Source organism: Brachyhypopomus gauderio, chromosome 5 (genome assembly GCF_052324685.1).
Source record: "Brachyhypopomus gauderio isolate BG-103 chromosome 5, BGAUD_0.2, whole genome shotgun sequence".
Classification (NCBI taxonomy): Eukaryota; Metazoa; Chordata; class Actinopteri; order Gymnotiformes; family Hypopomidae; genus Brachyhypopomus; species Brachyhypopomus gauderio.
This window is the reverse complement of record NC_135215.1, coordinates 35,881,041-35,897,261: the sequence shown is the minus strand read 5'-3', so window position 1 is coordinate 35,897,261 and position 16,221 is coordinate 35,881,041. Positions and strand designations below refer to the sequence as shown.

The 16,221-nt window shown below is 40.0% G+C and overlaps 2 long non-coding RNA genes across 2 annotated transcripts; one reads left to right on the top strand and one right to left on the bottom strand.

Moving 5' to 3' along the window:
- The first annotated feature begins 260 nt into the window (after positions 1-260).
- Positions 261-4,360, top strand: LOC143515348 (uncharacterized). Its single transcript, XR_013131096.1, has 3 exons — positions 261-578; positions 1,795-2,803; positions 3,348-4,360. It is a non-coding gene; the product is annotated as an uncharacterized LOC143515348 (long non-coding RNA).
- Positions 4,361-4,797: 437 nt separating this feature from the next.
- Positions 4,798-15,827, bottom strand: LOC143515346 (uncharacterized). Its single transcript, XR_013131094.1, has 3 exons — positions 15,696-15,827; positions 7,274-7,561; positions 4,798-6,740 (listed from the first exon to the last, which is right to left on the bottom strand). It is a non-coding gene; the product is annotated as an uncharacterized LOC143515346 (long non-coding RNA).
- Positions 15,828-16,221: the final 394 nt, after the last annotated feature.

The window sequence follows — 16,221 nt, the reverse complement described above, 5'->3', positions numbered from 1 at the left end:
GAACAAACGAACGATCAATCGAAAAAGTACTAAATATAGGCAATTACAATAAGTAGTAAATGTTTGTACAGTTCTTTGTACAAAGGTTTAACCTATCATAAAGTTTCTCTGCCTTCGTAGTAACAACAGTGAATTTACGGAAGAGGATTAGGGCCACTATAAAAAAAATATATATATGGGACATTGGAAAAAAAAAGGGCAGCCAGAATTCTGAGATTAAAGTCAGAATTCTGACTTTTTTCTCACAATTCTGACTTTAATCTCACAATTCTGACTTTATTCTCAGAATTCTGACTTTAATCTCACAATTCTGACTTTATTCTCAGAATTCTGACTTTAATCTCACAATTCTGACTTTAATCTCAGAATTCTGACTTTAATCTCACAATTCTGACTTTATTCTCAGAATTGTGACTTTTTTCTCGGAATTGTGGGTACTTGGAAGTCATCAGCTTAATGACAGAGACATATGCAGTTGGTGAACAAACCCGTGGACGGAAATGTCCGATGATTTAAACGAGTTTCTCCGTGGGCGAGGAGTGCCAGAAGACAGCATTTCCATTATGGAAGAGCAGAAGGTGAGTAACAAAGACAGTTTGTCGGCTGGCACTTTTTTCTCAGCAAGTTACCGTTACTTGTTAGCATGTTTGTTAGCTTATAATGTTAGGCAAATAGGCAACGTCTCACATTACATCAAAGTTGGTCAATTGACGGGTTTTTGAGTATTATTGTACTTCTTTTCAGTTTGAACTGAGTACGTTTACTACGGCAATTAAGCAGCACGTTATGAGCGCTAGCCACCTGCTAATATCAGTTTAAGACTGTTCAAGACTGAAATCACAATTTATACTAGGGTTGCCACCTGTCCCGGTTTTCCCGGGACTGTCCCGGTTTTCCCGGGACTGTCTCGGATTTCCCGGTTTATCTCGGTTTTCCTTCTTTTTAATATTCAGTCCCGGCAAAAAAAAAATATTTAATGGCCCGATTTTCACTAGGTTAGTTCCAACGACTATTTAGACTGTTTCTGCACACTTTAAATCTGTCTTTTTTTCTCGCTGTGTCCATTTTACACCCCCGGTAACAACTTACGTTCGCCAGTGTAGTGTAGTGCCTGTACATTTACATTTTAATGGTCCAATGAAGGTACTTTAAAAACCAGGACATTTCCTCATTTAAAAAACAAAAAAAAAAATCCGGGACAGGACGTGAAATACGGACATGTCCCAGGAAATACGGACGTTTGGTCACCCTACTTAAAGGTCATACTGTAGCTCCCTTATCCCATTATTGTATTTGTCCCAGAATACATGGTTTTCCTGTTAATTGGAGACACTGGCTGTGTTCGAAATAGCCTACTACATACTGGATACTGCATACTGCACTCAGTATATACTGGATACTGCATACTGGTCCTCGTAGTAGTATGCAGTACAGTTTCCAGTATGCGACAAAAGCAAAGCATACTACGGGGTCATGTGAGCGTAGCGTTGCATGATGGGATGCAGTACACCACAAAGATAGCTCTGTTCGCGTACTAATATTTTGCGGAAGTAGTATGTCATCCGGGGATGTTTCGCGTACTGGAAAAATTATTTTTATTCGCATACTGCATACTGGATACTGATCTGGGGCCCAAGCAGTACGCCACTATGTAGTAGGCTATTTCGAACACAGCAACTGACACAGCTTGAGGTGACTGTTTGTTGTTATTTGGTGCTGTATAAATAAAATGTAATTTAATTGTTTTGCAACGTGAACTTTGAAGAAACTTATTTTCTTTCTTCTTCTCTGCAGATTGACAGTGCTGTCATAGCACTGATGGATGACGCAGCTCTTGCAAATTACATCCCTTCCTATGGAGACCGCATTGCCATCTTCAATTTCTGCAAAAGCAAGCAACCACTCTCACAAAGAAAACAAGGACTTTTGTGAAAGGCTGGACCCTGGAGTGACAGAAACGGTGCCTACAATGTCAGAGTTAGATGACTTAATTCGATTGTACTTCAGACTGTCTTTCAGTAACAAAGAAATACTTGCAATTTTAGCTCATAATAATCAGATACTTATAAGTATTCGTACCCTAAAGAGAATTTGTAAAAGACTAGGGCTCTTCAGAAGAAAGAATCAGACAGACCTGCAAGAAGTACTGGCCTTTGTTCAACAAGAGATCATGACCAGTGGCCAGATGCAAGGTTATCGTTGGCTACATCTTCGTGCAGTTCAACGTGGATTTGTTGTGTCACAAGATACCATAAGACGCATTATCAAATTGGTTGATCCACAAGGTGTGGAATTAAGACGAGCTCGACGCTTGAGAAGACGTCAGTACAGCTGCAGAGGACCAAATGCACTTTGGCACATGGATGGCTATGACAAATTAAAACCCTATGGCATTGCCATCAATGGTTGCATAGATGGTTTTAGCCGCTATGTTTTATGGCTGGAGGCCTATACCACAAACAGTGACCCTAAATTGGTTGCAAGTTACTTTTTGAAAACAGTTTCATGCATGAACGGATGTCCAGAGAGAGTACGTGCTGACAGGGGCACAGAAAATGGTTGTGTAGAACAAATGCAAATGTTCTTGCGTAGAAATCACACAGACAGTTTTGCAGGGCAGAGAAGTTTCTTATATGGAACAAGTACAGCCAACCAGCGCATTGAAGGATGGTGGGCTACCCTCCGCAAACAGAGTGCACAGTTCTGGATGAACTTATTTAAAACGTTTCAGGATGATGGTCACTTCACGGGAGACTTTTTGGACAAAAGTCTTATCCAGTTCTGCTTTCTTAATCTTGTTCAGGTAAAAGTGTCCTCATCCTCTGTAATGTCTCAGTTGTAGACATTGTATATTGTAAATCAATATAGTAGTGTTATTAGTAATTATAAAATCTTTCTTTGACATGGAAAATCTTTTTTTTTTTTATTTAAAAGGATAAGTAGAAGCAAAATGGATAAATACCAATTAGACTAACTGCAACTTTCTCAGTACAGGTGCATGGAGCAAATTTGTTTTTTTCCCACATGGTTTAAATTGCTGGGGAATCTGGTTCCCTGAAAATGTACAGCCCTCGTTTTGGGCAGAAAGCAGTGTTCTGAATTTGTGAAGTTATCATGAAAATAGTTTGTGGAATTACTGAACACCCAGAATAAATTGTTACACTTATTGGTGATTGCTGACTGGTGAAAGTGCTACTTTGTAGTTACTGCTTGTTTTTAGATTGATTAAAGGTCACTTGAATGAAAATTCTTGCTGTCTATTGATGACTTCATAAGCCTTAACTTTGGCAAGAGTTATTGGTACACAGTTTGTTTTATTCTTATATTCTGCGCTACTTTCTTTGTAGGATGAACTTGATGATGTCGTAAACACATGGAACTCGCACAAAATTCAACCAAGATCAAGTGGTGGTGCTGCACCGGGCCGGCCAGTCATGATGTTCTCATTCCCAGAGCTGCACAATGCTGAGGACAGATTGAAACCGATTCACCTGGAGGAGCTCACTGTTTGTATGGAAGAGTGCACTCCAAAAGGTCGATTTCCCTGTGATGAAACTGTCTTTGAACTTTGTTGTCTACTTATGGTAGAAAATGAATGGGAAGCCCCAGTAGACCCACTTGCTGCAGCTGACCTGTATATCAGGTTAAGAGAAGAAATACTCCACAGTATTTAAGAAATGGCACACATCCACTATTTACATGTGCAAATTTAAATAAAATGTTGGTTTGTCTTGATCATATGATTTAATAACTGTTGCCATGTATTACAAGTACCCTATTGTGTTGTGTTGCTGTTATTGTTGTTGTTTTGTTACGTCGTGTGCGTCCCTCAGGAGGGCGGAGCCCGTGATCCGTCTCACCTGAGGGTCGTTTGTTTGCCTATATATGTCTTGTCTTTGTACCAGTTGACCACTGGTCATTACATCCTTAATTTGGATTTATTGCACGGGTTTTTGGTTTGCGCACCTTCAATTAAACCATTCTTTTTCCCTGAGACTTGGCGTGATCGCTTCCTTTTTAGTCGCTCACCCTGCCCGTCACAAGTGTAAGACATTTTCCAGATAAATGCATTTTGGGTACAAGCAAACAGGCTTGCCATGTCATTCTTTTCATGTCATTCTGTGAATACTTTTTGTTAAATGTAAATTCAGAGTGCTTATAGCAGATCTGCCATTAGAAGAATAAAATAGCTCTGTTAATTGTGTTTCTGTTGTCACGTGTATTCCTATTGTTCCTGGCTAGCAACCCAGGCACCAGGACATTTTATCATTATATGTTTCTGTAAATCATAGATGCATGTACTCCACATTTTTGGGTCTAAACTACATAACATTTATATAAACACATCATTGTTAATATATCAAGCTGTTACATATTTTGGGCTTTTAGTAGAAATAAAATTAAGATTTTAATGAAGAACCATCACATTTTACCATCATCTTTGTACTGTAATGTTATTATAAGATTTTGGCTTTCATTAAATTAGTCGTTTCCATACTGATGCAGTATGAGCTGTCATGTACAAAGCTAATTAATTAACATGATTCATACAATTATAAGACATACAGCCGAAAGGTTAATTTTTATTCACGGTATACCAGCACCAATTTGACAGAACAGTGGCTGAAACGGTCACCAACATCCCCTTTAATCTGGTATATAACTTTGGAAAATAATCAACTTCTTCAAGCAAAGCGCCATGTAAGACATAAGCAGTGAAGGCTCAAGGTCAGGTTATGGATATGGTTCAAATGGATACTGAACTTTATCAAAAGACTCAGAACTACAATATAAATGTAGTGGTAAAAGTAACATTTTATTGGAAATTGGAACATGCATACAATAAAAATGCCCAATATTTCCATAGGTAACAAGGACATTCTTTTTAGTCTTGAAACTAATACTAGAGAACATGGAAATTTTGTATAAGAATGACGTAAGAATGATGGCATAAGAATGAAAGAATAATCACAGCCCTTGGACACTGCACTGTATAGTGTCTGTGCAATGACAATCAGTAAATGTCTTCAAAACTCTTATTTATTTTGCAGCTTGCAACATTTTCTTGGATGAATGTTTAGAAACAACACACCATTTAAGAAAACAGTGGAAATGCATGAATATATTCTAAAAACATGTGCGTTCACAAATGTGTGCTTATGTGGTACTTGAGCATCCAACAGCAAATACCAACCTTTGATCTTTTAAACTAACAAGGGCATATAAAGCAAAATATCGCAAGCATGACTAATGCAAATGTGCAAAATTATGCACATTCCTGCAACTAGCAAAACAGTGTCTAACTGCCTATAATACTTACAATAGAACATCAGGATAAATTTGTCTTAGTCCTTACAAAAGTATTTGGCTTTGCGCAAAATAGATAAATGTGATGTAAACTTTCACACAACTTAACAAAAAAAATCTTTCACTGGGTGCATTAAAGAAAATATGCAAGAACATTTTCTTTATATTGCATACATCTCTAATGAGCACAATTTTTGTTGTTGCTCAAGGTTTCTGTTATGCAACTAGAGAACTTGGATTAGGTGAAAATAGCTTTAGCTATGGTAACGGACAGTGTGCCAGTTCATTTTGTTTTGTGACTGTACTAGTTTATTGTGAAACTGGATAATAAAAGAGACTGGAAGATTTGTAGCCAAAACTGGGCTTCTGACACAAATATGGTAACTTCTTTCTAATTATAAAAGAACAAGAAGGAGTGTTTTGTATAGAGCTCAAATATGTATTCTTATCCTTTGCAGTTCTGCTCTAGTCTGCATAAATAGTTCAAACATAGTGAATTGCTGTTCCTGTGGGAGTCTATACAATGTCCATTACCCAGACATTGCTTTCCAGAACTGCATTAAATTCAGAACGGAAATCTGGGAAGTTTTCATAGCTGTCAGCTATTTGCAGAATCTTCCCACACGTGTGTGCAACTGGTCTTCTTGTAAACTCTGTCATAGCTTGAAACTCCACATAAATACTGTCTGTCACTACAAGATCTGATCCGGTGCAGAATCGCAGAAATTTCTGAAGTTTAATGTCATCCAACTCTCTGATGAATCGTTTCAGATGATTTACCACTTCCTTTTGCTTTGGTGTCAAATCAACAGAAAATTTCAGAAGTTGGCAGACTTTTTTTGAAGTTGGCTGCAGGTCCGAGAACAACTTTGTCAATGTCTCTGGAGTGAGGGCAAGGTGGTGATGGGTGATTTCCCTCCAACAGTCAATAACAAACATTGGTTTTTGGACAAGCTCTTTATGTGCTATTTCATCAAGGATTGTTGGAAGAGTCTCAGCGGTGATTCTTTTCCTACAGCCATAATTGTCAAGAACTTCCACAAGATCATCCATGTCAACTGCAGTGAAATCACTTACTGCTTGCACCAAAACTTCACATTCTTGGCTGCTCACAAACTGCAGAAAATGCACTTTAAGATCACTGTAAACACAGTTGAAAAGCACTTGTTCAAGAAAAGGGATAGCAAGTTTGGTTGGAAAATACTGACAGTCTTGGTAACCTTTCAGAAGTATTCTGCCAGTTGCCATCCATTTTTCAGCAGAAAAATCATGGCGAATGAATGGCACTTTAACTGTTGCACCAAGGGTGCATCGCTCATAGAATTCTTGCCAGAAGCAGCTGAGTACATCTCTCAGTACCCCTGATCCTCTACCTGCTTCTTCTGTATTGTCTGGAAGTATGCGTTTCACATTCAGTGTTTTGGTCAAAATCTCTGCATCACAGAAAGCAGTAATCATGTCATGTAAAATGTTAGCATGATGTACAATGATTGTTATTACATCCTCTGGATTAGCTGGACTGAGGGGTACAAGAAAACCTTCATAGATTAATGTGTCATCTGTACCTTCTTCAGCATCAAAAGTGGGACCAAAGGTTATCTCTGAATCATCTGAAATTTCTAAAGGATGGTCGTCTCCATGAAAATTACCTAAGACTTCTGCCACTTCTGTTGGATTAATTTCACTGCCACTGCTTGCAGAGACAAACATCACTTCAGATGTCTCACTGGCCTCTTCTTCAAGATATTTTGGCTTTGTTGCAATGTAGAAGCGTAACATTGTCAGCCTTGCTGCTTCATACATATCACCAATAGACTGGCAAGTGTCATCAGTGAGGTGGTTCTGTTTAAAGTCCCAGACCTCAAACTCAAAATCAGTTTCACATCCTTTAGGAGACACTCCATCAGGGAAAAAAAAATTCTTTCATTGCTGAAGAAGGAGTGCCACCTCCCTGTTTTGCCCTCACCTGTTTGGTTATTTTTCCATCATGATGGATCCATCCTATTTCAACATTTCTTGATGTCTTTTGCTTCTTTGTCTGTCTTGTTCGTGTGTCTGCATGTGAAGTGTTCTCCTTGGGACCTTCCTTTCTGTTTTGCATTTTTTCACGAAGTTTTTGTAAAAGTCCTTGTTTTCTTTGTGAGAGTGGTTGCTTGCTTTTGCAGAAATTGAAGATGGCAATGCGGTCTCCATAGGAAGGGATGTAATTTGCAAGAGCTGCGTCATCCATCAGTGCTATGACAGCACTGTCAATCTGCAGAGAAGAAGAAAGAAAATAAGTTTCTTCAAAGTTCACGTTGCAAAACAATTAAATTACATTTTATTTATACAGCACCAAATAACAACAAACAGTCACCTCAAGCTGTGTCAGTTGCTGTGTTTGAAATAGCCTACTACATAGTGGCGTACTGCTTGGGCCCCAGATCAGTATCCAGTATGCAGTATGCGAATAAAAATAATTTTTCCAGTACGCGAAACATCCCCGGATGACATACTACTTCCGCAAAATATTAGTACGCGAACAGAGCTATCTTTGTGGTGTACTGCATCCCATCATGCAACGCTACGCTCACATGACCCCGTAGTATGCTTTGCTTTTGTCGCATACTGGAAACTGTACTGCATACTACTACGAGGACCAGTATGCAGTATCCAGTATATACTGAGTGCAGTATGCAGTATCCAGTATGTAGTAGTGTTGGAGCCATTTTTGTCTTTTGTCTTTACTGTTCCCTAGATCCCTTGTGTTTGTACCCAACTAGACCTCCCTCATGTGGTGCATACCGGTCACTGCATCCATCGGGTTATCGGGTCCTGATTTAAGGGAAATGGGTAGACCTGGCTGGCGCCCGGTCAGAAGAGCAAACAGTTTTTCCACCGCAAGCTGTAAATTGATATGTTTCTTATTTTAATTTGAGTTGTTGTTAATTTTATATATTATGTTTTGTTCAAATAAAACACCAACAAACCTGCAAGACAGCGTCTGCGCGTGAACTGGAGTATGGCTGGGACAAGAAGTGGAAAAACTGCTTTGGACAATCGGAAGTTTGGAATGCTCTCATCTATCCCTCAACCAAGAAGGTCGTGAGTAAATAATTGCCTTGATTAAGCATGGAGGCTTTAGGCAGTGCTGAAGCAACTGAAATGGATAATGATGGGGATTACATAAAGACAATAATGGGTTCCCGTAGAGGTAAACTGGGAATGTGCACACGTAAAATGAATGAAATTATGACAGTGCGTACTGGGAATGGAGAAGCCAAAGAAGTGAAGTTGCTTATGGACTCCTTTTGTGCTGCTTTGAATGAATTTAATCAAGTGCATGATTTGGTACAAATGTCATTAGACACTGCAGAAAAGGAGCATGACCAGACAGAGTGGTTTGAACCAAAAATGGCCCATTTCAAGGAGTTTTTGACAGAAACTGAAACATGGCTGAGAGCTAAATTTGAGAAACAAAACGGAGGTGAAGATGAGATACAACTGGATGAAAACATTGATAATATAACACCGTTTGACAGTGTTTCGGTTAGTTTAAAGAGACAGTCAGAAGACTCAGTAACATCATCAAAGTCCTCAATAGCCTCTTCTGCAATATCGGCAAGAATGAAGGCTGAAGCAAGAAAAGCAGTTTTAATGGCACGTGCAGCTGCACTCTCTAAGAAGCATGACTTAGAAATGAAAGAAGCCCAATTAAAAACTGATGAGATAAGAATAAAAATGATGAAGGAAAAGCTTCGGGTGGAGACAGATATTGCAGCCTCAATTGCTGAAATAAGAGTGTACGAGAGCTTTGAATCTCCCTCATCGGAAGCCAAACAAAAGGATGGCATGAATGAGTATTATGATGAAGCACAGAAGTACCTGCATTCCTCAATTGATACTGGTGGTCATAAACATACAGCTGATTATGCCTTAATACAAACTGTTCCTAAAACACCATTGCAAAGAACTGTTCAACTTTTGCAACCTCCCCAGTTAATAATTGAGTCTGAGCCTCAAGCTGTAGCAGAGCTAGGTAACACAGGTGTGAGCTCCTCTCAGGGTCAAGTGATCCTTAATGCAATGCAGCAACAGCAACATTTGACTGAGGTTCTATTGCAGCAGCAAAATCTGTCATTGCTTCCAACAAAAGCGATCCCTGTGTTTGATGGAGACCCATTATGTTTTCTCTCCTTTATGAGGGCCTTTGAACATAGTATTGAAACTAGAACACAAAGTAATAAGGAAAGGCTTTATTATTTGGAGCAGTTCACTGCTGGTCAGCCAAGAGAGCTTGTTTGCAGTTGTTTACATATGGATGCTACAACTGGATATGCAGAGGCTAAACGACTACTGAAAGAGAATTTTGGAGATGAAATAAGGATTACAAATGCCTATATGGATAGAGCTCTGCATTGGGCTAACATAAAACCTGAAGATTCTAAAGCACTGCACGCGTACACATTGTTTCTGAGAGGATGCTGCAATGTAATGCAAGAATTACGATACCTTAAAGAGTTGGACAGTGCTGCAAATCTTAGGATAGTCATCTCAAAATTGCCATACAAAGTAAAGGATAAATGGAGAGCAGTAGCTTATGATATCTTAGATAAAACGAAGCAAAGAGCAGGGTTTGATAATCTTGTTGTGTTTCTTGAGAGGCAGGTTCGAATGAGTTCTGATCCTCTTTTTGGCGATATCTTGGTGCCAGCATCAAGCCGAAAATCTGTTACATATGAGACTAAACTTCCCTTGAGGTCAAAGAGTAGTAGAACCAGCTTTGCTACCACAGTGGTACCAGTTACTAAGTATGTGTCTGGCACTGCTAACGACAAAACAAAGCAGGCACGAACATTATCTTCCTCATGTTTTTACTGTTCATGTGATCATGTGTTAGCCAGCTGCAACCACTTCAAATCTCTGGATCATAGGAACAAAGTGCAGTTCTTGAAACATAATGGAATCTGTTTTGGATGCTTCTCCAAAGGCCACCTGAGCAAGGACTGCAGGAAAAGGATGACCTGTGAGATCTGCCATTACAGACACCCTACTCTACTGCATATTTCAGAAAAGGTCATGCAGAAACGATCTGTAGATAACTCAAGTGATCCAAATTCTGAACAGCCAACATTAGAGGGACAGCCAGTTAATAGTGCATTTGTTTCTCTCAGATCTGGTCGTCATAATGGGGCCAGTAAAGACTGCATACTTGCAATAGTACCAGTACAGGTCAAGGTAGCAAGCAGTAACCAGTTTCTTGTAACATATGCCTTTTTGGATCCTGGAAGTTCAGCAACCTTTTGCACTGAAGGCTTGATGAGAAAACTACATGCGAAGGGAACGAAAACTGAAATATTGCTGAGAACAATGGCTCAAGAGAAACCTGTCACCACTTATAGGGTGTTAGATTTAGAAGTGGGGGACAAAGATGGGAAGAATTTTATTCAATTGCCTTGTGTTTACACCCAGGACGTAATTCCTGTATCAAAGGAGAATGTCATATCTTCAAAGGATCTTGAGAAATGGCCATATCTCAGAAATGTGGACATCAAAGAAATCGATGCTGATGTGGAACTCTTGATCGGAGTTAACACTCCAAAGGCCATGGAACCATGGGAAATCATAAACAGCATAGGGAACGGACCCTACGCAGTGAGAACCCTGCTTGGATGGATAGTGAATGGTCCACTTGGTAGTATGGGGGATGCAACAAATCATCATGTCGTAACCACCAACAGAATATCAGTGTCGGAAATTGAAGAACTCCTGATGAAACTATACAACCAAGAGTTCCCAGAAACACACTATACTGAGAAGAGAGAAATGTCACTAGATGATAAAAAATTCATGAAGATTCTGACAGAACAAGTGACTTATGAGAACAGTCATTATTATCTGCCACTTCCATTTCGTAATGATAATGTGATGATGCCTAATAACAGAGATATGGCAATCCAGCGTGCTGCGAGTCTTGCAAAAAGGTTAAAAGGGGATAAAAGCTTCCGAGCAGAGTATAAGCAATTCATGGACAAAATGTTGGAACAGGACTATGCTGAGAAGATACCATCGGACCAGGTACACGTTGTTGAGGGTAAAACATGGTACATACCACATCATGGTGTTTACCACAGACGCAAAGGCACTTTGCGTGTTGTGTTTGATTGTACCTCATCGTTTCAAAACACCTCCCTCAATAAAGAGTTACTCCAGGGTCCTGATCTGACAAACAATCTACTAGGTGTGCTCATGCGATTCCGTCAAGGACACATAGCTTTAATGGCGGATATCCAAGCTATGTTTCATCAGGTGAGAGTCCACAGAAAACATGTGGACTTTCTTAGATTTTTGTGGTGGCCAGATGGAGATTTTAAGAAACAGCCTGAAGATTATCGTATGAAGGTGCATCTTTTTGGTGCTATTTCATCACCCAGTTGTGCAAATTTTGCTTTGCAAAAAACTGCTCAAGACAACCAGCACAATTATGACAAAGAGATAATTGAGACAATTCAAAACAATTTCTATGTCGATGACTGCCTTAAGACTGCAGAAACAGAAATGCATGCTATCAGATTACACAAAGGCCTCTCTGATTTGTGTGCCACAGGAGGATTCAAGCTTACGAAATGGGTCAGTAATAGCAATAAAGTGCTAGAAGTCATCCCTGAAAAGGAAAGAGCAGACATGGTAAAGGATTTGGAGTTGGACAGGAAAGACCCTCCAATTGAAAGAGTGCTCGGGATTCAGTGGAACTTGGAGGATGACACATTCGGATTTAAAGTGTCTGAGAACAGCAAGCCCCTCACTAGAAGAGGGATTTTATCCACTGTAAGTTCCATATATGACCCTTTAGGATTTCTTGCACCTGTCATTCTGAAAGGCAAGCAGATTTTGCAGGCTCTCTGCAAGTCAGGTTGTGGTTGGGATCAAGTTGTTTCTGATGTTATGCTCAATCAATGGAAGACATGGCTACAAGACACTGAACATCTCTCTGGTCTGAGAATCGATAGATGTATGAAACCAAAAGACATTGGCACTGTCATATCAGTCCAGCTGCATCACTTCTGTGATGCCAGTGAAGTAGGTTATGGTACCGTTAGTTACATCAGGTTCGTCAGTGATAGTAATGTACACGTTAGCTTCGTCATGGGAAAGGCGAGAGTAGCCCCATTTAAACAAATGACCATCCCTAGGCTCGAACTTCAAGCAGCAACGCTTGCTGCACGGATGGATAAAATGCTTAGAGTAGAACTTCAAATTAATCTGGAACCTTCTGTATTATGGACTGATAGCCAGTCAGTTCTGAAGTACATTAATAATGAACAAACAAGATTTTCAACCTTTGTGACCAACCGACTTACTGTCATCAGAGATCTTACAACCAAAGAACAATGGAGATATGTAGACTCAGCAAACAATCCGGCTGATGCTGCATCAAGGGGTGTAAGAGCAGCCTCTCTAATGTCCAAACACTGGTGGACAGGCCCAGACTTCTTACGAAGGAAAGAAACACATTGGCCGATTAGTAGCAAACTAATGTCTACTGATTTGAAAACCCTTGAAGTGAGAAATGTTCAGGTCCATTGGACAACCGTAACTGATAATCCTACAAGCAACTTCCTAGAATATTATTCCCAGTGGAGTCACTTAAAAAGGGCAGTGGCATGGTTTCTACGACTGAAAGATATCCTTAAAGCAAAGGCTCATGGAAAGCATGCTGTGAAGAACAACAATGCCCAGAATGTGGGATCCCAGTGTTTGTCTGTAGATGAACTGGAAAGAGCAGAAAAGGCTGTGATCTCTTATGTACAGAACTCGAGTTTCCATGAGGAAGTGGAAGCCTTACAGAAAGGTAAACAGGTTAAACTCTCTAGTAGCATCTCATCACTGGATCCGATTCTTGAGGCTGGGATTCTAAGGGTAGGGGGCAGAATTAATAGAATGGCCATGCCCGTAAGCCAACAGCATCCAGCCATATTACCCAAGAAGTCCCATATCTCTAGACTAATCATGAGGCACATCCACCAGACAATAGGTCACTCTGGGAGGAATCATGTTCTATCAAAATTGAGACAGCATTATTGGATTCCAAGTGCAAATGCCTTAGCACGCAGGATTATTACGGAATGCGTCCTCTGTAGACGTCTTCAAGGGAAACCGGGAGAACAGAAGATGGCAGATCTCCCTCCAGAACGAATCACCCCAGACTTACCACCTTTCACCCACGTAGGTATTGATTATTTTGGACCAATAGAAGTCAAGAAAGGTCGTGGAACTGCAAAACGATATGGCGTGATCTTTACTTGTCTTGTGTCACGTGCCATCCATCTTGAAGTAGCAACTTCTTTAGACACAGATGCTTGCATTAATGCCCTGCGGCGATTTATCTGCAGAAGAGGGCCAGTTGACACTATAAGAACGGATCAAGGTACAAATTTCATTGGAAGTCATAGAGAACTAGAAAACAGCTTGAAAAATGTTGATCATGAGAAAATCCATGGAACATTAACAAAAGAGGGAATCAAGTGGATGTTCAATCCACCCTTTGCACCTCACCATGGAGGTGTGTGGGAACGCCTAATCAAGTCACTGAAGACAATTCTTCATTCACTCTTTAGAGAGCAAATTCTTGATGATGATGGATTATTAACAGCACTCTGCGAAGTTGAAACAATAATGAACGATCGTCCACTAACAACTGTATCAGACGATCCACTTGATCTGGAACCTCTGACACCTAATCATTTACTAAGAATGAAAGTTCAACCAGTCATACCACCTGGAATCTTTCAGAGCACTGACTTGTATGTACGAAGAAGATGGAGACAGGTACAGTACATCACAGACTTATTCTGGAAACGGTGGATAAGGGAGTATCTTCCCATTATGCAAGAGAGATCCAAATGGAACCTGATCAAAAGGAACTTCCAGCCAAATGACTTAGTGGTCATTGTTGATGACAAGGCACCAAGAAACTCATGGCTGTTAGGGAGAATTCTGAAGACCTTTCCAGATAAACAAGGTCTTGTCCGAGCGGCTTTGATTAAGACCAAGAACACTGTCCTGCAAAGACCAATCAGTAAGCTCTGTTTGCTGATGGAAACATCACAGCAGTGATGGATCAGTGGTAAAGGCTGAATCCCAACGGTGGGTTAAGTGCTAGTAACCTCTAACCCCCAACTTCGAGACGACAACTAAGGACTGATGTGTAGTTTGTGATTTTGACATTGTTGATTTGAGTTTTGTTGATTCTGACATTATGGCTCCTTTTATTTACATGCTATAATTGTGAGATACACAATTAGGGGCCAGGTGTTGGAGCCATTTTTGTCTTTTGTCTTTACTGTTCCCTAGATCCCTTGTGTTTGTACCCAACTAGACCTCCCTCATGTGGTGCATACCGGTCACTGCATCCATCGGGTTATCGGGTCCTGATTTAAGGGAAATGGGTAGACCTGGCTGGCGCCCGGTCAGAAGAGCAAACAGTTTTTCCACCGCAAGCTGTAAATTGATATGTTTCTTATTTTAATTTGAGTTGTTGTTAATTTTATATATTATGTTTTGTTCAAATAAAACACCAACAAACCTGCAAGACAGCGTCTGCGCGTGAACTGGAGTATGGCTGGGACAAGTAGGCTATTTCGAACACAGCCAGTGTCTCCAATTAACAGGAAAACCATGTATTCTGGGACAAATACAATAATGGGATAAGGGAGCTACAGTATGACCTTTAAGTAGGGTGACCAAACGTCCGTATTTCCTGGGACATGTCCGTATTTCACGTCCTGTCCCGGATTTTTTTTTTTGTTTTTTAAATGAGGAAATGTCCTGGTTTTTAAAGTACCTTCATTGGACCATTAAAATGTAAATGTACAGGCACTACACTACACTGGCGAACGTAAGTTGTTACCGGGGGTGTAAAATGGACACAGCGAGAAAAAAAGACAGATTTAAAGTGTGCAGAAACAGTCTAAATAGTCGTTGGAACTAACCTAGTGAAAATCGGGCCATTAAATATTTTTTTTTTGCCGGGACTGAATATTAAAAAGAAGGAAAACCGAGATAAACCGGGAAATCCGAGACAGTCCCGGGAAAACCGGGACAGTCCCGGGAAAACCGGGACAGGTGGCAACCCTAGTATAAATTGTGATTTCAGTCTTGAACAGTCTTAAACTGATATTAGCAGGTGGCTAGCGCTCATAACGTGCTGCTTAATTGCCGTAGTAAACGTACTCAGTTCAAACTGAAAAGAAGTACAATAATACTCAAAAACCCGTCAATTGACCAACTTTGATGTAATGTGAGACGTTGCCTATTTGCCTAACATTATAAGCTAACAAACATGCTAACAAGTAACGGTAACTTGCTGAGAAAAAAGTGCCAGCCGACAAACTGTCTTTGTTACTCACCTTCTGCTCTTCCATAATGGAAATGCTGTCTTCTGGCACTCCTCGCCCACGGAGAAACTCGTTTAAATCATCGGACATTTCCGTCCACGGGTTCGTTCACCAACTGCATATGTCTCTGTCATTATGCTGATGACTTCCAAGTACCCACAATTCCGAGAAAAAAGTCACAATTCTGAGAATAAAGTCAGAATTGTGAGATTAAAGTCAAAATTCTGAGATTAAAGTCAGAATTGTGAGATTAAAGTCAGAATTCTGAGAATAAAGTCAGAATTGTGAGATTAAAGTCAGAATTCTGAGAATAAAGTCAGAATTGTGAGATTAAAGTCAGAATTGTGAGAAAAAAGTCAGAATTCTGACTTTAATCTCAGAATTCTGGCTGCCCTTTTTTTTCCAATGTCCCATATATATATTTTTTTATAGTGGCCCTAATCCTCTTCCGTATGAATTGAATAATTTACCGGTGATTTTTCCCCATTATATGTTAATTACCAGCATCCAAAGTGCTTTACAAAGATAGTAGCGCTCC